General features: G+C 31.6%; 1 protein-coding gene across 3 annotated transcripts in view; it reads right to left on the bottom strand.

The window, feature by feature from the left end:
- The window catches only part of LOC103571261 (GATA-binding factor 3), a 123462-nt gene that overhangs the window by 73979 nt on the left and 23729 nt on the right, over window positions 1-25754 (bottom strand). For all 3 annotated transcript variants that reach the window (XM_014445023.2, XM_053739953.1, XM_053739950.1), the window contains exons 3-5: window positions 22560-22941; window positions 15526-15675; window positions 13027-13134 (exon numbers count right to left, since the gene is read on the bottom strand). The gene's annotated coding sequence lies outside the window, so the exon portion shown is untranslated. The remainder of the gene's footprint in view (window positions 1-13026; window positions 13135-15525; window positions 15676-22559; window positions 22942-25754) is intronic.

Here is a 25754-nt window from a genome sequence, read left to right as displayed (position 1 = left end):
AGACCAAGCGAGGTAATTAGCTGTCGGGGGTTAAGTAGGGCCTTGGGTGCAGTTTACAGCGTGCACGGTAACTTCGTAGGTATAAATGACTGTGGTAGAGAGTGAACGGATAGCCGTTTCACGGACAATTCTCCAGTGAAATATTAGCTGGGGCTACTTTTAATCCAGTGATGAAGTACTAGTGTCGTTACTCCAAAGTAGAGCAGGATTTAGATCCTCACACAAAACCGAAAATCAGGCTCGACAAATATCTCGAGATTTATTTTTTTATTTATTTTCTTTGCTAAATTTTGTCTACTCACGTGAAAATAATTATCAGTGACAGAATGTCATTAACGTTCATTGTCTCATCACTTTTTACTAGAACGTACTTAAAATTTTTTACTTTCACTGACATGTGTTTCACTTAACGTAAAAAAATAAAATAAATTTTCTAAATTATTTATGTTTTTAATTATTGACTTTTTAATCTGTGATTAAAATAAAAAATATTTCATTAGATTAATTTCTGGTCTACTGCATACAGCGTTAGTCAATAAAAGTTATAAAAAATGTATGTTATATGTTATAATTAAGAAGCAGAGTGAAGTCTGGAAGTCATTTTAAGTAATTTCACGGTGAAGTTAATCGGTATCTTAAGAGTAACTCTTTTCTATATAAATTAATACTAAGACTTTAATAGTCTCGTCAGTAAGACGCCAACGACCCCGACGACGGGCGCCAAATCTCTTGGTCAATACCACATGAGACACCATTGGCTATTATGTACTTCTATACATGGAATCATATCCAACAGTCTTCTGATTTAAATAAATCCGTTGCCAGTCATAAATTAAACGGCTAAATTTTTTTTGCCTCAAATAAATTTTTTTTTTTTTTTTTTTCAATTTGTAATGCAAAAAATTTCTAGGGGCAACGAAAAATTTCCTGCACCAAGAAATGCTTTTTTCTTTTAATTTATATGACTTTTGTATATATATTATGCATTATAACAATTAATTGTTATTTACGAGATTATCTAAATTACATCGGGTGCTCTCATGAGGTTAAACAGCAGCGTACACACTGTCCACATGAGGTAAGAATATAATAGAATAGGGTTTTGGGTATTAGGTTTATACGACGGGCTGGAGGGTGAAAGACATTATATATATATATGTGAGGTAAGAGGAGAGACAGAAGAAGTGGGATGCAGATGAGATTGTATCGTAGCTGGCGTAATCGTCTGATCTCGAAGCAGGACAATACCGGGTGTTCTTCTCTGTTCATGAACACTCAAACATCGTTTTACAAAAGAGTCGAATGGCGACAGCTGCCTAACGCTCGCGCCCTCGCGTATTATAATCGTTTAGCTAAAAAAATCGTTGGATTGAGTCGTCATTATAAAAGCTTGTTGTATACATACACATATATGTATACATGTTTATATATATATATATATATACTACTGAGAATCTACCCGCGTACACGCATGGGAATTTTCCGGGATGCGAAACTCATGATGGCAAAGAGAATTCCATGTATATGCGTTCAAGTTTAAATAAATTCTTTTTAAAGAATGTCTGGATGCTGATGAGGAAAAAAGAGTCTTAAGATGGTTTTTAATGCCAGCAAAGCTTTTTAGATCGCAACTGATAAATATGAGACGAGTCCATCAAATGGCTACATATTTTTATATTTCTTATGTATGGATTTAAAGAAAGTGTGAAATTTCAAAAAATTCTTTTCTAAATTTTATGTTTTCAAGCCCGTTGAATTTTTTTTTTTTTGATCGCTAATTACGGTTAAGATTTTTAGTAAAAAAATTTTTTAATTTATTTAAAAGGTGATATAAATATGAATTGTTATCAGATGACTCAATTATGTCAAGTGTAAGATTTATACAAAAATTTTCTCGAAAATTTTAATTATATACTTTTGTTACTCGTTATTTATGTTTAAAGAAATTTATTTACTACTTAGTTTTACTAATTTATGTAAGAGACGAAGCAAAGATTATTTTAATAAGTTGATTTAAAAATAATTAATTCATTTCCATACATTAAATATTTATTATTTTTTCAGGCATGAAACGAAATAATTATTTTTTAATTAACTGTATGCGCAAAAAAATCACTAGTGCCAATTTGTAAATTATAGTTACCACTTATTTGTTCTACATACAAAATAAATGATTTTTATCACAATTTTTAATAACCATAATTTCATTAGCTTATGACTGAAATTAAAATAAAAGTCGAGTCATTTAATCATCAGATTACCAAAAACACAAATTTACCAGATCTAAACAGTGATTACTATCTTATTATGTAAAATTAGTGTCCAACATAAAATCCTAAATGTTTTTTCAAATAAATAAAGAGTAGATTTCAAGTCAACTGACAATTGATTTTAGGTTTTATTGAAAAGATATCTCCGGTGATATGATGATTGAGAGTTACGTTAAAACGCATAATCTGAGATGATCAGCCACGTGCCCTAGATCGTTTTGATTTCCAACTACATCATAAAAGTACCTTTTTTTTAGTTTCATTTTTTTCTCAAATTCATTTAGTAGTTTGGTACCTGGTATCAAGACATCGCGTACCAAAGTTACGACAGTGACGACGATCGCACGTGCATCCAGTGTCTTGTATACTCCAGCCCACACGCCGTATGAGACAAATCGCATCGGGACAGAAAGTATCTACCCCCCAAAAAAAACTTAAAAAATAGGAGAAAAAACTCCATGCTGGGGAGTATCCCCCATAAATCATTTAAAATCCGCAGATCGGTGATGGTTGATAGCTCAAAATACAGCTGCCCCGCAGTTTGTGGTCACCAAAATGTCGAGAACTGCTGCCTGCATCATATCTCTATGCGTACTCTCCAACATCAGCTCTCTCTTAAGTCCTGGTCTCTACCATAACCTCCATATACTTCAATATAATTCTAGATGGTAAAAGTGATTACGATTCTAGCCGGGACCATAGGACATATTTTGACTGAGACATCCGTAATTTGGTGGGCATTGTGAGGATCCATTGTTACAACAATACCAGTAAAATGTGCAGCACTCGAGTGACGACACAAGCCTCTTTATATTTTTTTTTTATTCTCGCTTTTTTTCCTCCTCCCTATTATTTATATTTTTTTATCCCAGTTTTATTTTAAAATCGACACAGTTGTATGAAAACCTAACTGCCCACAGTCATTGTTCAATTGTGATCTCTTTCAAAATATTGTCAAGACATTCGTCATTGCCATGTCAATTTGTCCTCGATTGTTTGCACTTTATATATATATATATATATATATATATATATATATATACTAATAAATATATAAAAGAAAAAGTAGACAAATGTAAATAAATAAAATCTTTTTATAGATTTTAAGAACTCGCAGAAGTGATACAAATTTTTTTTATAACGCGTGTGCGCTATCGTTTTGTGTCCAGGATGTAAGTAATATATTATGTTCATATATTTATATGAGGAAGCTCATCTAGAAAGTATAAAATATTCATTTTGTAAACGGATACAGAGCTCTGTTGGATCACCGACGGCAGGAGGTCTTCCTATTCCTACATCTCATCTCACCAGACCAATTGTTCAATAGATAACGATCCTTATTATACACGCTACCATCTGGTTGATACTTAAATTTTATTATTATATGGAGTCAAGACTTTATTCATTCACTCTTGGACTATTACCAACAATATTTAAAAAACATCAACTGTTTTTGATACTTTTCAATTTATTCTTTTGACAAAACTCGATTATTCTTTTATATAGATGTTTATAAATATTTAAATATATATGTTATATTTTTTGACGTAAGGTATTGAATTAATACCGTATATATTTATGTCCGTAATCAGATTATTGGAAAGAGGGCATTCAATGCAGCTAAGATCATTACGAATGAAATTTTTTTATAAATGCTGCACAGTAAACTGAAAAAAAAAAAAAATAACTTGAAGAAACATTGTCGTTTTTCCCACAAGAAATTATGCTATCAAAAACTTTCAATCTTATATATTTTTGATGCAGCAATTCAAAGATTTTATTTGAAACCATGTTCTGAATCGAAAAAGCTTAAGATTGATTCAAAATCTGCTGATTTTTCTTTGTAATCGAGTAAGTAAATTTTGATTTTTTCTGTCAAAAAATGATTCTTCAAGTTAGATATGAAATTATCAATACAATAATTTTCATTGAGTAGTTATTTGAGAAAATATTGTTTTTACAAAAGTTTTTTTTTCTCAGTACAGCAGCTTAGAAAAAATACTCATTCAGAGAAAAATTACTTGGTTTTAATTTTTTTGATTCTAATTCAAGTCAAGTAAGCCAAAACCAGGTGAAATTTGACTTTTTTGACAGACGGATACTCAGCAGGTTGTTAGCCAAAAGTTACTCAAAATCAAACGTGTTTTTCATCAATTTTTGACTTTCTTTTGGCTAACCTGACCTACTTAGTATCATTTAAGTTAAAAAAGTCAAATTCTTGATTTTGACATATTCAACTTAAAATTAAATCGAAAAATTAAAATTTGAATTTTTTTGACCCAGGTAATATAATTATTGTTTTATGTTAACTAAATTTTCAAACTCAAAAGTCATGTCTCGAACTCATTTTGATGGAAAGCAATAAAGTTCCTTGAGATTTTCTATCATTTGGATATGATTTCATTATTTTTTTATCAGATTGTCTAACATAATTTGTCAACAATTTTTGGAATAGTTATCTTTAAAAGATCAGAATCGATAATCATAGTATTTTTTTTTAAATTGATTAATTTATAGTAATATATGATTTGAATGTGATAAAAAAAGAACTATTAATTTTTTCACTCCATCAAAGTATTATTTCAATTTTCCAAAAATTGTCTCGTGGCATCTAAAAATGTCTACCGGTGCCTATCGTGTCTCAATTAATAATTTTATTGAGTTACAATAAAAATTTTACATCACGAGCATCCAAATTTTCCCTAACAAATTTTTCATATTTTTTTTCATACTCTGTAGTAAATTTAAAAATTTTTCTTCAAATTAAATTAATTTTTATTAATTTTATTATTTATTTTTTATTTCATAGACTAAATAATGAAAGTTTATAAATTTCTTTATGAACTACAGACCGTTTTAAAATCGAGAATCTTAATTTTTCAGTATTTATATATATTCAAATGGATTACAAGACATTATAATTATCAAAATGAATTATAAGAATAAGACGTTTAAAGGTAACATTTAAAGAATTTTTATTCTTTAATTATTTTAGAAGGTAAAAGTGAGTGTCAGTTAATGATAAACGATTGAATTTTGGGCCCAGTCCCACATATATTTTTACGATAAGTTAAAAAAAAAAACAAGATGCGAGATGATGAGTTACGCATGAATGACCGCGGACTATTTTAACGATGGAATATCTTAACTGTGGACGACGCTAAAAATTTTTCCTTTCATTCTAAAATTCTTAACGATCCATTCAAGACATCAGCAAGTATATAGACGCCAGCTAAAAACCTACCGATCTTTCGGTAGAAATCTCTTAGCAATATATTACACTAGACCACAGTAGGTTAATGGTTTTCAAAGCATGTTCTGAGTTAAATTCTTGACCAAAATTCTGACAATTTAAATTTTTATCCCAGTCCCAAGTGATTTGTTTCTCGATCGCCAAGAAAATTCATTATTTAGACCTACACTGCTAGTGGGTCTCAGTAAACGATGGCTGAATTGATTAATCTGGTAGTATTCTACAGCAGCAGTCGAACAGAGCGAGAAGGAAAGAAAGAGAGAGAAATAAAAATGATTATTCTGGATGATCTAGACCCCTCGGGGACACGGATCCGGAAAAAGGGTGTGGCAGTAGCCAAGTAGACTAAAAAACAAAGATTAATTTGAAAGTAAGTTGGTTTTTTGTCCACAAGAGATAAATGTCATCTTCCAACTCGCTTTTTATTTATTGTTATATAACTTTAAAGCATGACCGGGTGTTTCCTCGGAGTATAACAGGATGTCTGATTGCTGTCTTGTCGTGTAGATTATCGCTCTCACAAAAAATAATAATCTCAACTCCTGTACCCAATATACTCAAACACAGTTTCTATTTACATTTCTCTTTATATTCTGTAGTCATTTAACTTATTTTATTTATTATTTTTTATCCACACACCCAAGTAGAATTCAATTTAAATTAAAATGTCAAAGTGACGATAAAAAAAAAACGTTTTAAAAAAGCAAAAGCAAATCATCAGCTAAATTGAATCACAAATTCAAAAAAGTTGTCCAAAAAAGCTGCTTTGTATATCTATGGACCACTTTGACGAGTCTCTTTTAAGCGGTGGACCAGCTGACGAGAGAGAAACTGCTCTTTGATCATATCCAAGTCTATGTATCTTGGGTTATAAAAGTTTTTCCTCTTTCTATGTGCATCATTTTCTCTACTCATTGCTTCCTTTCTATATATATACATATATATATTTTATCAAGAAATGAAGAAGACGCCGGAGAAGTACCAACACTACCAGCGGCAGCAACCAAGAAAGTATAAAGGGGGAGATTGGCAATAGAAAAGAGGTTGGATTAACGTTAAAGAGAAGCGACGGAAGACGACGAGAGTACCTTATAGTCTATGGAGATACGTCGAGAGATACGCTTCAATCTCGAGTCTTGCTCCCGCAGATAGACCTGATATTATTCATCAAGCTTTCTCACTAATTCCATTCATTCCCCGTCCCTCCCCACCTCATCATCATCATCATCCTCTTCTTCCTCGTCGTTCGTTGCCCCAGCTACATTATATATAATAGTAAACTCCAATCTCTTATACTCTATACGATTTTTTATTTTAACCACTTCCTCGAGGAATATATCCACAATCAAGTTCCTGCGTTGACACCTTCCGGCTAAATGATAAAACAAGTTTCTTGTTTCTTTTTTCTTCAAATGAACAATAAAAAAAAAAGGATGACATCCCCAATGACTCTATCAACAGTTGTAGACAAAAACTCAGTAGGAAATTACACACATCTGTCTCGACTAGGTCAAAAAGAGCAATCAAAACAACCCTCTGTCGTCACCACAACGTGTTTAATGACAACTCACCCTCGACGTAATTGAGATAACCACCTGCTGCAAATGTGTCGCGATTACTCAATAAATAATACTAAATACATAGACATTTATTTATCCATCAGTGTGATAAATCCATTAATTAAATTTATATAATTACCATAAATAATTATACCGACTGATTAAATTATAATTATTTCATTATTGATAACGGATAAGCAAATCTAATTGCTCAAGTTATCGAGCAAGTCGGACGACCACCAAGTAAATCCAAAACATATTTGCCGGTTAAACCGAGCGTGAGGTATATATTTGGACGATTTAGCATCACACAGCTACCCCAGGACCAAAAGTCTCATTAGGGAGGGAGAAAAGACCGTGTGCGAACGATCCCTACACATTCTACTCCCCGATTACGACTTTACTTCGATAAATGTGACATATACATATATATTTATAAATGAGTGTGTGTGTGTGTGTTGTGTGCTGGATGGATGAATCTTATAGGCGAGAAGCGCACCCTCACCGAGCCGTAACCAACCCTTAAGTTTAGTCACACCGAGTGCTAACAGTTATTTATACGCACCAGTCACCCCCTCAAATTGACCGAGGGGATAAAACACAAACGGATTCTAGTCTTTTCAATATTTAAATATCTTTACTGGTTTTTTAATTCAGTAATTTTGATTAGCTCCATTTAGAGCCATCTCATAAATGAATTTATGATGATAAAATATATTATATACATGGATATAATTTTATCTAGAAGCAAAAATATATAATTCGTATAATAAATAGAATATATAAAGATATTTTTCTGGGTAATATGTATATATTTTTTGGTATTTTTTTAACTGGATAAAAAGCAGAAGCTAAAAAAGCTTGAGACTCTCCCCCTGAACTAAATCCAGTAAGAATGCTGCTTGCCAGAGATAAGAGTTATCTGTCGAGTTCCGATACGATAGAATCCCAAGGGTGTACAACATATATACCGGGGGGTAGTTTTTATCCGGGAACAGTTTAAGTATATATGTGTGTATATACATATATGTGTATACATTTACAGAGGAAAGGCCTCGGCAATTCTTTTGCCCTGTGTACTAACATCAACGCAGCCACTGCCGAGGGTGGTTTTTCTTTCTCCACGGACGTTTTATATGAACCATTGTACGGCATGATGCATCGTGTCGTAAATACTCTATCAAACCGGACGGTGTAAACCTCATTTTTTCATATCCAAACCTTAATACTGCGCCGTCTTTTTATTTCTTTCAGATAACGAAACTATGTGCGATTTCTGGCGAACATAAATATATTTTAGTTCTTAAAAAATGAATAAAAAAATTAGAAAAAAAAAATGGCCTCTACTTATTTATATAAAAAAAAGTTTTACATAAATATAAATAAATAAAAATCTTTAGCCAAGTTCTTGAGGCGCAAATCTTGTCCGATACTATCGCGTATGTTTGAAGTATAATTATATGAAATTCACCTGGAGCCACTGCGTATATTATGTATATATGTATGTATTTATATACATTGATTTGTATATATATATATATATATATATATATATATATATATATATATAAAAGGATGAATGTAAACAGCAGCTTACTGTGTGCGTTTTCATTTTTCACGTTGGGACACACAATGCCGTAACGGAGAAAACAAGAGCGCGAGTGAGATGAGATCAAATGAAAATAAGGAATGTTTTAAGTGAGAGCAACAAAGAAGATAAACTAAAAAGAAAAGAATAAGAAAGAGCTGCGAGGGAGCGAATTTATATACATACGATATCCTTGCTTGGTATTCGTACAATGAGCGCCTGAGGACAGGGGTGGAGTCGAACGAGAGAACGTGAGAGTACGGGAGGCACTCTTATTTGCATACGCGTAACCACCCTGTGTACATCAGGGTTTATGTTCAATTTTTTAAATATTTTTTTCTTTTTTTTTTTATTAAAATTTACCCAGCGATAGCGAGCGAGCCTTACAAAAAATTTTAAAATTCGTTAATAAATTGCAGAAAATAAAAAATATGATTTTAATATACGAATATATTGAGGTCTTCTACAGAAAATCTACAGCTCTATAACTCCGTTTTTCCCAAATTTTACAGAGGGGTAAAAAGAATCATCAAATAATTTTTCAGTTGGGAAAAATATTTATATAGGAAAAATATATAAATGTTCTTATTCAGAATTAAATTTTCTTTAATGATGAGCAAAGAAAAAAAATTCTTATTTTTGAAAAGTGTTGGTTATTTTAGATTTTTGGTATTTGAGATTTTTTTTTGGCTGTTTCTATAACTTGAAAGTTCAAAATAAAAGCGTACGAAATTTAAACAGTGATTGTTAAAACAATTGTTAGTTGTACATGTTAAAAAAAATATTTTTTCAAAATTATGGACTTGGGAGGTTTTACACTGAGATTATTTATGTATACGCTTCAAAAAATTCACGGTGAGGACGCGGATCAAATCCGGAGTGGATGACTATTTGTTTAATTTCCTCGGAATGAAATTCACCTAGAAGAGGAATTTATTTCAATATTAAAATTCTGAATCGGAGTGAATGTGCATTGAAATAAAATCCAGATCACTCCGAAATCACTTTTCTGAAAAAAGAAACTCCCTATTTACTCCGTATACTGTGATATTTTTTAAACTCCAAAACTCCGAGCGACGGAGTGAAATAAAATCCATATTCACTCAAAATTCTCTTCCGATTTTTCGCACTGTCTATGTTACAATATTTATAATAATTACACTGACGTAGAGTAAGTAATAAAACATGTTAAGTAATAAAATAAAATAAAAATTTATGTTGCCCTGAATGTATTATGTACAGGCAATAGTAATTTAAGAACATAAATAAAACTCGCGAATGATGATTGAATCGATTACTACCCACCGTTTGGTAGGACCGAGTTGTATAACATTTTAACGTTGGTTAAATAACTACATACATATATATGTATATGTACCAAACGGTGAATAGAGATGTAAAATAGCAATGCCAAACGTTGTTATATTTTAAAGTTTATTGCTGTTGTTTATGTACGACGACTAACAGATCGTAATGTAGAGTCGCTTACAATCAATTTAGTTTGATTACCAGCAAAACTGTTTCCACGATTTATATTCCAGAATGTGTGCTGTTGTGTGGAGAGTAGAGAGGGCACACGAGAAATGGGAAAAGAGAATCCATTGTTGGCTTACGTCTGGAAACATTAATTCTCAGTTTTATTTTATTCTTTTTTCTTTATTACATACATCTGTATATATTTAAATATATATGTATAGATATGTATGTCGATACAAGAATAAAAAAATGAAAGACGAAAAGAAGTAGACGAAGAAAAAAAAAGATAAGAAACTGGTGTTCGGTTACATTTAGATCTCAAAAAATCTTTTGAACCGATTCGTCTGGTTTTAGCTGGCGTTTTGACGTTTTCTCGACATATTTTGATGGTTTCACTCGACACAACCTTATTCCCATCCATATATTTTCCATGCATTATCTTTCTTTCTTTTTTTAAGTCCCAGAAAATAAAAAAAAAAAAAGAAAAAACCTTCTAACCCTCTTCTGCTATCAAACTCTGACAGTTTCTGCTCGTTGACGCATAAAGAATGCACCAGAAACATTGGACATTTTTTTTTTTTTAAAGAATTATGTTTCATTGTTACTCGCATAAAATTAAGATTAAAATATGACCAGTCATCATTGATCTAAGATAGCCACTAATGCAGCCATTAGTTCACTCAAGCATATTCAATACATTTAAATTCATAACTCAACGATAATCCGATTATATTGAAATTGTTTTAGAAACAAGCTGACTTTCAAAAAGTTTATTATTCAAATTTCCTGGGATTTATTCAAAAATGAATTCAATATAAAATTTTGAAAGAAATTATTCTCTCGTGCTTTAGCTTTTTGTTGCCTCAATCGCTCAAAAGCGTCGGCATCAGAATTCACTTTTCGACTTGTTTAGGGTTGCCAACAATGTAAGGTGTCCAAAAATTCAAATCCATGATAAAAGACATCAAGATCACCCGTAACTAAAATTCACTCTTGCTAATCGAATTTTAAAAGATTGAAAGGAATAATATTTCAATACAAATTTATTATTATAAAAATATTATTTAATTTTGACAGTCACCGATGTCACCCGAATCCCTTGTAACCTTTTAAATGCCCTCTATATATAAAATATCTCTAGTGACTTCAATTTCACAGCCGATCCTTTCAATTTCACCTGACTGAGCAATATACACCTCAAAATCTATACCTCTGCACCAAAACATCATACTCACTCCTATATTCTATTATGTAACGCAAAAGGAGGTAAAAAATGTTGAAATAGATTTTGTTTTGTTATGAGGAAAACAACTCCACCCCTGCGGTCTCCAAGTGGTTTATTCTGACGTGTGTATGGGTCAGATTTTACCGAAAGTCCCAAAAATCTACGGACCCATACCTCTATGAGTAAATCAGACGCGTGTTTCTCTCAAGGGTACATTTTTCCGATGAACGCTGGGGCGTGGGCATCACATATTATTTTCTTTATTCTCATTTATTCCGATTCATCTTTCATCCACACCAGCATGTTTTATATTTATATATATACGAGATTTATATACAACTTTAGAGCAACATAAAATATCCGTGACGACATTGGGTTATCGTGTTTTGTACACAGATTTGATACGGCCAATATAATGGCTATTAGACAAACCGTTCAATAACTTTTAATGTCACATTCGTACTAATAAAATTATCCAAGGTATGACATTACGATACGAGTCACAACATTATGACATAGTTTATCAACATCCCTGACGTCAAGTCTATTGTACATCTAGATAAAATAGTCGAGAAATGGCCGATTTCAATTAACCGCGCTGTCGATATTAAATTTTTCTCATGTTATTATTATGTTTAATTTTTATGTACATACACGTACATCCACCCGTCGCTTTTGTGTTTTCTGCATCCCATATTCTTCGGTCCTCAACGAAATGATTCATCGCAATAATATAATATCGGCTAGAGGCAAGTACCTAAGAAGCGTGTGAATTCTGTTTATTCTCATCGTTAAAAATATTTTACGATTTTATTCATCATAAAAAAATGTATAAATCTTGTAAATATATTCCATAATAAATGCTGATGAGAAAAAATAATATAATTATGGTGTCTCTGATTCCAGAAATTCACAATTGATTAAATGAGGTTTCCCGAATATGGTTTCGTTTTTTTTTCTACCTGAATATTAAAATATTAAAATCGAATAAATGATTTTAGTAAGAGTGTGGGATTTAAATACGACCTTTTTTGGAAACAAAGATGAGTTAACGACAGAGAGCGTCAAGTGGTATCGCTTACAAAAAGGCCGGTAACAATTTTGGTTGAAAAGAAAAATAAATTGAAAGGGCTCACGTTAAATATATACGTTTGTGCAAGTCTGCGGGATTTCTTGCTGCGTCAACAAAGCGAGTAATCTATAGTTTAGTCAACAATGCATCGGAAAGTGAAGAATTATATGTACACATACATATAAATGTAAATGAAAAAGGAATAGTATGAAAAGTTGAGAGGAGGCGTAAGTTGTTATAGTCTGAAACTCAGCAGAGTTGAGAGCAAAAGGCATAATGCAGAACACACTAGTGTGGATTTCGGATACATAGTTATTTTCCTTTCTTCAAGGCGTCCCGCTGTCACAAGCTCGAAGGACTCAATTCATTTTGTTGGCAAGTGTCGTCCTTAAGAATATTTGTAAGCAGATGAGAGTAACAGAGATTTATACTTTTAACGTATGGTAGTCGCGCGAGAATCGACTGTGTGCTGAACCATGGGTGGGCCAACCTGTCCACCCATGGGAACCTGCAGAGCCTATGGTCTCTCAGTTGCATTTTAACTATTTAACTATTTTTCTCTACTCGAGGTTGGACTTACCTCATATTATTCAAGGCTCTTCAATCCCGTATATATTTTTCGCGACGCCGTCCCTTTGATTGATTTCACAGCTTCTCGGAACTCCAAATCCTCACGCTCTTGGGATATCTAGAAAAAAAAATAATTTATAATAAACATGTCATTTCACAATCCACTATTGATTTATTTTATATGATCGCTACGAAATTTAAAAATTACTTGTCATCCAATTGAGAAAAAAACATTTGAAAAAACATGCAGGCCGATTAATGATCCAGTCCCTTAATCCGGCTATTTGGCTCGACGAATGACTTTTCATCCCCTTTTGTATAATTTTATTTGCATCTTTGTCTGGTCTACTGACAACAGTCAAGCTTATATAGCTTCTGATTCCCTGGAGCAGCAACCGAGGGTGTTACGACGCCCCACGAGAGCATTTTAACCCCGTAGTTGCGTTCGCTCGAACTCAGACTATATACAACTACTCAACATAGTATAGCGATCGTCCTCGACGAAAATGCCCTACTTCCCCCGTGTCTCAAAAGCCACCCTTCTCTCCTATTACCTCAAGCATCCCCTTCGCGGTACCAAAAGCATCAGCCACTTATCTGGCACGCGCATCGGATTGCGTCTCTTATCGCGAAACTGCACTACTTTTACCACCAAATGCCTCTCTCCCTCTTTCACGATCTTCAACAGCACACCCACCCTCGTATACTCTTCTTCGTTACACATATTATATATATATATATATATATATATATATATATATATATATATATATATATATATATATATATATATATATATAAACCTATTAAACGAAAAATCTCTTATATTCAGTAAAAAAAAAAAAAATATACTAAATTATTCCAAGCGTTTTTCAAGGGACGAAATTTCTCTTTGTCCTCAGAATTGCATGTATACGCGAATAACCTGCCAGCGATAAAAAAATAGTTGACGCATAACGTACATCACAGATTAAAATTGATAAAAAAATTAATCAAACGGAAAAGATCTGATGTCTATTAAAAAATAAAAAAAAGAGATCAGGATCCACTGCGGGATACCATTAAATAATAAAATAAAGAGAATGATAGAGAAAATGAAATGATATTCATAGCACACGTCATCACGATTCTCAGCGATAATAAATTAAAGATCCGTCGACGACGTGTCCAGTCGCTAGACTCGTAACACGCTCGATCGAGTCACCCGGTACGACACACACACACACACATGCACACACTCTGGATACCAGAGAGAGTTAATATTAATTGCCCCTGTCTTTTCCGCAGTATATCCGACGACGAGATACCGGTCGCGTGAGAAGTCCTCTCAGAGAGTTTCTGCTACCTGGACTGAGACCGGACACACTTCGACGATGATTAATCGCACAAATATTATATGTATGATCAACGGAACAATATCAATGTTCATTGATATATTTATTTATTTATTTTCATAATCAATTTATACTCCAGATGATTAAAACTCGGTAAATTTTTTTAGAAACCATTTTATAGCTCAGTTTATATTTATCATTTAATTCTATTAAATGTTTATTTCTTTTCCTTTTTCAGATCTAAAGAATATAAAGTCGTAAAAAAGTGTATTTGGTAATAAATGCCCATAAACACTCGACAGCCCGGAGATATTTTTACAAAGCATCGCAAGGTAATAATCCTTTTTACACACAAATCCTTTTATAACGCCGTTATTATTAGGTCGTTTATTACATTTTGCTCGACTTTATACGGTCGAAATGTTTAGCTTCATGTGTCAACGTCTTATTCTTTAGTTATTTAACTCTCGAGAACCAAGAACCCACTGAATAGCACATTTATATACATGTCTATACAAGTATATATGTATATATGTATATAAATGAATGAATAGAAATAAAAAAAGACGTTACAAAGGTAACATTGTTGTTTAGGCGCCATTCTATGTATTTAAACATTAATAAATTACTTTTGCTTTTTTTTATTATCTAGCACAATGTTTTATTCAATACAATGGGCTCTGATATATATGCCTTGTTTTTTTTTTTTTTAGAGAAAAAGGAAAAAAATAATTACCACCTGCAGGGAGTCTAACGGCACTTGAGAAGCCACGCGACGGAGAATTTTCTATATAAGATTCTATTTAGTTACTTTGTCTTAAATATATATATATATATTTATTTTTATTTTTGCCGACGATTTTAAACGATTGTTTTCGGGTGAGGTTGAAAAAAATTTAGAAACTGAACGGAAAATAATGTATTGGGGTAAAATGTAGTGATGGCCACCTTGAAAGATATTTAGTACGTGTGGTAATTTATATTACAGCCTGGACAAGATACACCCGTATGAGACAAAAGATTCATGGAAAAATCCATAGTTTTTTTCCTTAATCGTGTATCCCGTGTCAGTGAGACATCCATAAGTCACCGATTTTATGAGCTGGGTTTGTTTAGTAGTACACTAAACTAATGGTAAATTATGCATACTGTGTTTGGTTTACTTTATACTCTACCTTTTAAAAAGACACAGCATGGTTATTGGACGAGCTTCTTTATATATATCTACATAGATGTGGAATGAAGAAAATACCCATTTTCTTTCTTGAAAAATATCTTCCTGCCAAACATTTCATTTTTCATCTTCAGATTCCTTCACACCCGCACTGAAAACCCATATAATATATATTTAAATTTTTCAGGAAAATATATTATAGACACACCATTAGATAAAACCAATAATTATAGACCACAAGCAAGAGCCAAGCAAGAGAGTGTACCAAATTTTTAAAAATGTTTTTAATCGTAATTTAATAATGTCGCGTTTTTTTTTTTAGTTTCCTAAAACTACTGATACATTTTATTGCAAATTTTGTTTTTTAAAAATTTCAGTAAAAAATAATTTTTTTCTTTATTTTCTTCGAATGTAAGCAACAATTACCTCGTGTAAAAAAAGTTGTTTAAAAAATGTTCTAAACTTCAAAACGTGACACTATGATAAACTTTTTTCAACGATTTTTAAACTTCTGAAAATACAAAAAACAAGCAATGACTTAGTACTTTAAATAAAAAAAAACGTTATTAAACTCTTTTGTAAATTTTTTTGATTCCCCATTAAAAGTGCTAAGGTTTCATCATTATTTTTAGTGCAAAAATACTTCAGAAAAAGCTGATTTTGAACTATTTCTGAACGTTTTTTTTAGCATATCTAAATAATATTAGGACATTCATTAATTTTTCTGTTGAATTTTAAAGTTTAAAAAGAGTTTGTCGTTGTGTCACATTTTGAAGTTTAGAATAGTCATGTACTTGAAAATCGGAACATTTTTTGCGGAACGAAAATAAAAAAACTAAATGAAAAATAAAAAATCAACTGGATCCAGATCTCCGAACTGTTTTGCATAAGCGCCAGTATGTCAGCCAAAAATTACAGCTCCTTAAGCCAACTTTCAGCAGTCAACTTACATCAAAATTTCCCATTTTCGTTGCGCGAAAAATTTTCCGATTTTCAGATACATGAATAGTCAACTTTTTTTTAACCCATTATCAATAATTTTTTTTATACGGGAAAAAATTTATCGTATTCAGGATTCAAATATTGTATTTTTTGAGTATCCTAATTTGGCTCAGTCCATCTCTATTTGAAAAACTTTTCATTTGAATTTTGAGCGAAGAAAATTTTGAAATAAATATTCTACGCCTCATGTCATGAATAAAAAAATTATTGTTATAAAATAATTTATTTAATGGTGTAACCTGGTATAGAAAACTTTAAACACTGGTAGCCAAATACTGATCATACATATACGTAATATTATTTTTATTATTCTTTTAACTCGACTATTTTTCATTCGTCCAGTTTTTTAATGGCGGGAATAAATATCTCTTGGTAACAAGACTCTTTTGCACGTGTGATTTGCGTAGTGTGCGCATCGACCAGCCGGCCACCACGTAGAAGCCGAAAGAAATGAGAATATAAAAAGTAATAAAAAACATATATACATATATAAGATAATGATGGAGTTTGTAGTTGTAAATATAAGTAGGCAGATGAGTAGTATGGTTTTATAACAACAGTATGCAGTTCTCCCATGCGAACCGAGACATAATAAAAGATTACAGATGCGATGCATCCGTTCGCGGCAATAAGTCTGATTGTGTACGCCGAGTTGGACAAATTATACCGCATTATACCGGTGTCTCAGTCTATCAATTATGACTTGAAAGACCTGCAGAGTGCGAAAGAAACACGCTCCCTGCTATATCATATGCTTATATATTCCCATGAAAATTATTTTTTAAATTATTTTTATAGAGGACAGGAAATTTACTCTGTAAATATTTAATTAATTTATAGAACGTAATAATAATTTTTGAAAAATATATACAGTCATTTACCACCAACAGACATTTCTCGCACCCCTGAACTAATGATCTCATTCGTCAGCAAAAAAACGCGTGAGGTCTAAATGGTCAAATAATAATAATAATATATATTTATAAAGAATTGAAACCCATTGAAATAAAAAGGGTTCAAAAAAATATATACAAGAATGGCAAATGTTGGGGGTGGTCTCAGAGTCACTTGTTAATGCCAAAAACGGGTCGACATCACGCTGCGAGAACCAAAACTCTTAATTGAATCGTTCTTTTTTATTTATTATTATTATTAAATATATTATTATTTTCCTTATATATATGAGATGTCATCTCGTATCCGAGCTTAAAAATCTGGATGATCTTATTCTATTTTGTCTCAAGACAACCGTCACATAATAAGATCAAGTGACTAAATATTATTTATTATTTTCGTTTTTACTACCTGAAGGTGGACCAATTATTTTGGACATCATTAATAACTGTCGTGTTTAAAACTTTGAAAAATTTCGCTCCTGGATTTTTTTTAACGATCCACGATGAAAAATATAAATACATATATTGTATCTTATATTTGTCTATTCATCTTCTGGTATTGACTTTCTTTTATAATTTTAAAAATTTATTGATATATAAGGATGTTGAATCAGCAGCGTTCAACATAACAAGTTAACTTGTCGTCTGTCAATCACAAAACTAAATTGATTGATAATTCAAGTGTCTTATGATGAGGAACTCACTCTATACTTTCGAATCTTTGTGTCAATAATAAATAAAACAGACGTAAAAAATATTTTACGATTTGTCAGTATGAAAATTCCACAGATATTTTTTTTCTTTCCACTGGTAGAATTATTTTTTAAAAAATATCCAAACATTCATATACGAGTATAATATGAAATAAAATAAAAAATCCAATCCCGTGCACAATCTCTCGGACTATCTCTGACGTCTGGTCAAGACATACAAGAATAATATTACACTGGGGACGATGAGAATGAGTGTACAGCTACTGTGTAGTGAATGTGGTGCATGTATGCTAGAGAGAGAGTGAGGATAGAGCGGCATCAGAGAAAACGAATGAAGCAGGACATTTGGACAACGATAGCGAAATTTTCGTGAGTTTTGTTGGGACCAGGATATGCCAGTAAGCTCAAGTAGATATGGATCTCTTCATCCCCAACAACGGCCAGTGAGTAGAGAGAGCCAACGTCGCGGTTTTAACCGCGTTATTCCCGTCAACCCAGGGCGTTCGGCGTATATACATGTATGATTCTTCCCTCTATACTGTACTCTTCATCCTCTTTATTTCTCTTATTTTTTTTCCTCTATTTCAGTCTCTTGTCCGCCCTTTTATATTACGGGGGTTGTTCAATCCCTATAGTACCACTAGTATGCTCTATACTATAGCAGAGGTTTTATACGCGACAGTTTCGCTTTACTGCCGCGTTTTACTTCCGAGTTACGCCTGGTGACGGAGTCGACGATGATTTTGGTCAGATTTTTTTTTTTTTATTCCTTTTCACCCTCGATTCATTTTCCGAGGGTTGAAAGACGACGAAGTAGGCGGGGCTAATGTGACGATAAAAAAATATTTTTCTCCTAAAAAAACTATTTTTTTTAATTAAGTCTTTATGTTTCATCTCTTTATTTCTGCTAAACATAATACGTATGTTTAGTTATTTTTTTTCTCTGTCTTTTTTAATTATAATTGTAATAAATTTTTTAATGGAAAATGTAAACAAAATAATTTAAATATTTCCCATCATCATCAGAAAATTTTTCCAATATTTTGTCTCGACCCTCTGGGATAAAAAAAATATTAAATGAGACTGAAGGCAATTAATTAAAAGATAACCATCTCTCGTTGGCGTCACGTAAAATGTATTAGACAGAGGGAATCACATTAAAAAATGAAAATACATGGCAAAAAAAAATTATATAGAAAATTATAGTGAACAAAATATAAACAATATATATGTGCATGTATGTGCACATGCACAGAGGTTGAGTACGTGAAACTGATAAAAGTAATGCCCTGGAAAAATGCTTCTTCCCGCGACACACAAGTTGTCTACGCGCAAGGGCTGTTGCGGGTGGGGACGGGAAAAATATATATACGCCACTGGTATATAATATCCATACGCATGCAACCATGTCTACCGAGCTGCCCGCGTTGCAGTGAAGCATAAAAAAGGAATAAAAAATAGTAATAAAAAAAATATATAATAATAATAATAATAATAATAATAATAATAATAATAATAATAATAATAATAATAATAATAATAATAATAATAATAATAATAATAACATGAGAGATGAAAAGAGGGAGTAGCGCGTTTCGCATACGCTGAACTATATAAATATATATGTATATATGTGAACATATATACAGTATAAAATATAAAAGCATAAAAGCCGCGATAAGAGTCCCGAGATATAAAGCCTGGATGCACATGAATATCACGCGCAAAAAGAATACATGAAAATTGGAATTTGACGAATTCTAAAATTAAACACATGCATTGTGTAATATCTATACGGAAAAAAGAAAACTGGAATAGTTACAGAATAAAATGTAAAAACCAGCCCGTCATATTAAAAATTACAACAGTTAAAGTGTATACTGTAATTTTTAAATTTTATCCTGTAAACAATTAGTTGCAATTTAAGCAGTAATATTTACAGTTTGAAAATGTAAATCGTACACAACAGAATGTAAAATAACTATTACCTTTTGCTCACAGAAAGTTTGTTTCTTTAAAACTCATTTATTCCTCTTTAAAACTGTAAAAATTACAGTTTAGCCGTTGTGTAAAAATTATAGTATCAAATAAGAAAATTTGTTGAGTGGTTCGAGAAGATTTACAGTATGGGCATTCAATTATGAACCTTAATGTAGAAAATGGAACTATTACATCTCACACTGTAATTTTCAAAATTTCTTTGTCAAGTATCATCAATGCGTTAGCAATCACGAACTTTTACTATTTTAAATAGTAGACCCATGCCTCAATATTAGAGGTTAGAGTCTTCTGTTTCACGAGTGTTTCATATGAAGTTATTATTCTACGCGGTGTCTTCTAGTACAGTGCAAAGTCTTCCAATTTTAATAATGATTATTTTTTGTAAGTACCCGATGAAAAAAGATTTTATACAATTGTATAAAACTATATATACATTGGATAGAAAAAATGGTCCTATTCATTTGTATACAATCGTACATAATTATATCTTATTTGTATATAATTTGTATATAATCACATAATGTTTTCGTATAGATTATATATAATTATATATAATTCTATATAATTGTATACAAATATATACACTTGTATATAATTTTATTATTGTTTTTTGCATTTTTATATAGAATTACATACGATTGTGTATAATTGTATATAACTGTATAAAAATTTTATATAAATGTGCATCACCTCTATCCAATTGTATATAATTCATATATAACTCTATACAAATATATAAAATCTTTTTTCATCGGGTAAATAAATTTTTATACAATTCGCTTTTTTATTAATAATTTCATTTTTGTTTTCTTATTTTATATTGATTTTAATTGTTGTTAATTCAAAAAGAAATTCGAAAGTGTGGTAATAATTTTTTTTTTATTTTTGGTTACCATAGGTTATTCTCATCTTTTTTCTCAATTGAAATTAATTATCAAGGGTAATGTTAAATCGTGTCACTATTCAAACTCTATTATTAAAAAAAATAAACACAAATATTACTAACTGAAAATGTAAAATTTAGTTTGTAGTGGCAATATCGTTATTTTGAGAAAAAAGTTTTAAAAATTTTAACGTAAAATTTGATAAGAAAAACTTTAAGTTTTGAAGCATATCGAATGATACTTTGATAATTTTCAACAAATTTTACAGTGTGAGAAAGTAAACAATACATTTTCAAACTGTAATATTTCATACTTAAAATGTAAAACTTATTGCACGGCGCCAAACTGTAACTTTTACAGTTTCGTTTATGAAGCGCTGCGTTACTATTTGAAAATGTAATAAATGCTCGTTCGAACAGCAATTATTCCTGTTTTCTTTTTTCCGTGTATAAAATATTATTTTTATTACTGTAATAATGAGTGTTTTCGCCGGTCAAAAGTTTATTGTTGAATTGAATACATACGAAAACACATTATTACATATATTAAAATCACGATCTTGAAGTTAGTAGACAGTTAGAAATTTTGAATTTATTTTTCAACAATTCAATTTATGAAAGAAAAATAAATAAAAATATGGGCATGTAGAAAATTTAAAAAACTATGGGTGGAATTTTTTGAAATATTTTTTGTTTTTATAATTTATCGTTTTTTAAAAATCTAATAATTATTAGACGGCTAATTTCAGTGTCATTTGAAATTACGGCTAAAAATAAATATAAAGTAGGAAAGCTGAGAGACGAAATGGGTTAACTAAAAAATAATAATAGACTTTATTATAAATTGTATCATAAATGCATAATTTATAAAAATAAATTTTAGTTTTTATTTCAATAAATTATGCACCAACAAAAATATTTGGTTTGTTTATCATAAATTCAATGTTTCAAAACTTAAATAAAAAAAAAAATTTAATCTTCGACCATCATCGAGTTGAAGTGACTAGTGGCTCTGCCAATGGGTCAATGTGGTGGGATAATATCCAGCGAGTACAGCATATAGTTTACAGTAGCAAAACATCAGCATCAAGCCGCAGTAGTAGGTGTAGGTGTAGTCATCGCGCGATGCCATCTGGATAACGCGTTATCGCGTCAGATATGTCTGTAGTCAACGAGATATATAATCCACGCCCTGACGCGGACACAATGCGTATTGTTGCAGTGACACGTGATCGACACCCGATGTCACTTTTTTTTCTTTATTACTTCATTTTGCTTGTTCATTTTTTACCCTGGTTTTTTTTCATCTGGACAACTTATTCAAAACTTATTTTTTTGTTAGCAACATTTGGTTGGGTGTAAAATAAAAGGATTCAATTCTTCGTACTAATTAAAGCTTCTCGGTTAGTCAATTTAAATAAATTTTCGTATCCTCGTCGATTTAACGCGATGCCCGTATAACCCTAACGTCTACTCTCTTACTCATCCTCTCTCTTTTTATATTTATTTTACTTTCTTATTTATACAAACTATACCATACCTTATTCTTCTTCTCCTCCTCCTCCTTTTTCTTCTTTTATACACGCCTGTAATCCACCAGAGCCTGCAGTGGCGACTAATTTAAATACACATGTCGATGCGTGCGAAGATTGTGTGGTTGTGTGCACACGCGGTCACTACTTCGGTCCTTCTTCTTCTTCTTCTTCTTCTTATACTACTTCTTTTTCTTCTTACTCTTCTTCTACTGTTACTACTGTTGTTTGCAACCATCACAGAAGTCAATTCCACTTCATGAAGTTGAAGTTTTGCAACTCGTCGATATGATACGCTGATATATCTATACATACATATATATTCACGCATAATGATACCAAAACCAAACGTTAAAACGGCTCCCTTTGCCTTTGCGTGCCGTAGATACTCTGAAAAATATAACAGTGGTCATAAAATAATATAAAAATAAATGAATAATTAAACAACAAAATTTACCCACGCATATAAAACTTTTTACGACCTACTTTGATTTCATTTTTTTTTACTAAACTCCATTACATTCATCCGAACAACGGAAATGAGATCTTAACAAAAAATAATAAAACAAAAATATATATATATATATATATATATATATATATATATATATATATATATATATATATATATACATAAAAATATGCACAGGATGTTTTGTTGTTAATTATAATATTTTAAAAATTCCTTGATCAAATTTGTTAAGTTTAATTACATTTGAATTATTTATATTGGAAAATATAAATATATGCAAGGCTACTATATGACGGATGAGTAAATTATTGTCGGGTATCGCGATGGTGAAAATTTGATGAATATAATTTTTAACTGCAGGTGATAGCGGTGCAAGTAATATGAAACAGAATTACGATATCTGCCATCAAATAAGTATCAATTTTTGCTTTATCGTTCTCATTCTTTTCTTTAGCTCTCTATACTTAAAATAATTTTTATCTTATTATGTTTATGTCATAAATATATACTGGCTTACATACATTGTATACGCTACAAAAGTTTTATTTATGTAATTATTATTTATGACTTAATTTATTTCGAATAAAATTGATCGATAATTATAACCCGTACATTTAATATTAAATTTCAATTTTACAAAATTAAAATAATGGTAGTTAATTTGATAAAAATATACTACGTCTGAGAGAGCACATTGGCATAATTGTAAATATAAGCGTCTTGTCTTATGCAAGTCTCCATAGCTCTGTACACATACATAATATACATGACATCAGTTAGTGGGAAAAGCAGGAGTAGCAGAGCGTCGTCTCAAAGAGCCAGAGTAACAACCCCGTCAACAGGGGGTAGATGCTGTCTGCAGTCTACGGAGATGCGATCAATATTACTGTATTCTCTTTACGCCTCACCACCGCGACTCGGCCTCAACTTGCTCGATTCCCTCTCGTCGCGAATCCCTCTCTGCTCCAGTAGCTCTTTCTATCCTCGTGCACATACAGCAGCAGTAGCAGTACCAGTACCAGTACCAGTACCAGTACCAGTAGTATCAAGCAACACCCTAACTATTACTCCTACTACTGATACTGATACTACTACTACTACTATTACTACTATAGCACACGGAGTAGAATCGGAGAACCCGCGTTTCGACCCTCCGTAACGTCACTATCGTAGGACGCCATCTTGCCATCAGACAACTGAGTCCTCCGTTATCGCATTCGCCCGCTCTACTCGCGCATCACCCCGCGGTCGCCATTCCATATCCACCACCAACGAGGAGACGAGTATTCGGGCTGTGTCAGATTTGCTCTCTCTCTCTCTCTCTTTATATATATATATATATATATATATATATATATATATATATATATATATATATATATATATATATATGCTCAATCCGTTGAACACGCAAATTAACGTGAGTACCTGCAGCTTTATATATACATACATATACTCCAACGTCAATTCTCTGTCCTCAATGCTCTCTTCCATATATATATACATATATATAACCAACTCAAAACAAACCTCACTATACTGATGATCTTTATCAACAAAGTTATTTACACTACTGTCAATTCACTGATGGCTTCCATTTAATTATTTTTTTTTTTCAATTTTCATTTTTTAACTAAAGATTAGAAGAAAAAAAACTAACTCATTATTTCTATAGACATAAGGCTATGAATTATCTTTGACAATGATGTAAATTGAAATATGAAAATAATAATTTCTGATTAAAAATTTGTTTTTTAAAAAATTTTTAAAACACAAAGGCAAAGATTAAAAGTTGATTCAATGTTTGATATACATGTAGAGTGATGAAGACCGGAAGAATATATATAAAAAAAAATATAAGGGACTTGTTCATTGGAGTAGAGTGTGGAGCATGATATTAGGTATTATACTCGAATAACTTGAATCCCCTGATCTCCGGGTGACACTTGGACCCTTTTGGCCCGACGTCGGGGTGGCCTAGGACCTCCTATCAACGACTACATTGCATACGAGAGCCAGTAACCGTAACAATCATAACCTAAGTCTCTATTATGCTCTCAGAAAACAATGAGCACCCCCGCGTGCTATGCTCGCACGACCTAGCACCAGCACGGGTTCAATTTTTAACGTAGCATACGTCACTTTTAAATATTATCCAAGGAAAAATAATTTTAATTAAATTATATAATTTTTCAAATAAATTCCACGGATATATAAATTTATAAAATAATCCGGAAGCTTTACTCGGGTGGTCTAAAAGATTTCCGGGTGGTATCAGCCCTCGTGATCGTTACTAAAGAGTTCGGGTATAAGTTTCATAACTGATTTGAAGCATATGCGTGGTCGGTTTTGATGAAAGCCATCAAGTGCGCTGGGCATCTGTAGTGCCAGCGCGTGTCATACAATAAGTACTTCTTCCTTGAGTGCACTAAAGAGTTCTCAAGAGCTATATTATCATTACATTGTACATAGGTGTACATACAGGCTATGCGTTACAACCTCTGGCCTCATGAAATGTATCACAAAAAAGCCAGGCTTAAAAAGAAAAAAATATTTTTTAAAAATAAAATTGAAAAGTGTAATCCGTTGAAATTTAATGATTGTCGGTTTAATGAAAATGGTCAATGAAGCAAAATTAATCTCATAGACATTAAGTCTTAGTGACAGTTATTAAAATGATTTGTTTTTTTTTTTTTTTTTAATAGAAAAATTGAAGGTGAAGATGAAGTAA

This window comes from Microplitis demolitor, chromosome 1, assembly GCF_026212275.2.
Source record: "Microplitis demolitor isolate Queensland-Clemson2020A chromosome 1, iyMicDemo2.1a, whole genome shotgun sequence".
Lineage (NCBI taxonomy): Eukaryota > Metazoa > Arthropoda > Insecta > Hymenoptera > Braconidae > Microplitis > Microplitis demolitor.
This window is presented reverse-complemented; position numbering and strand designations above follow the sequence as displayed.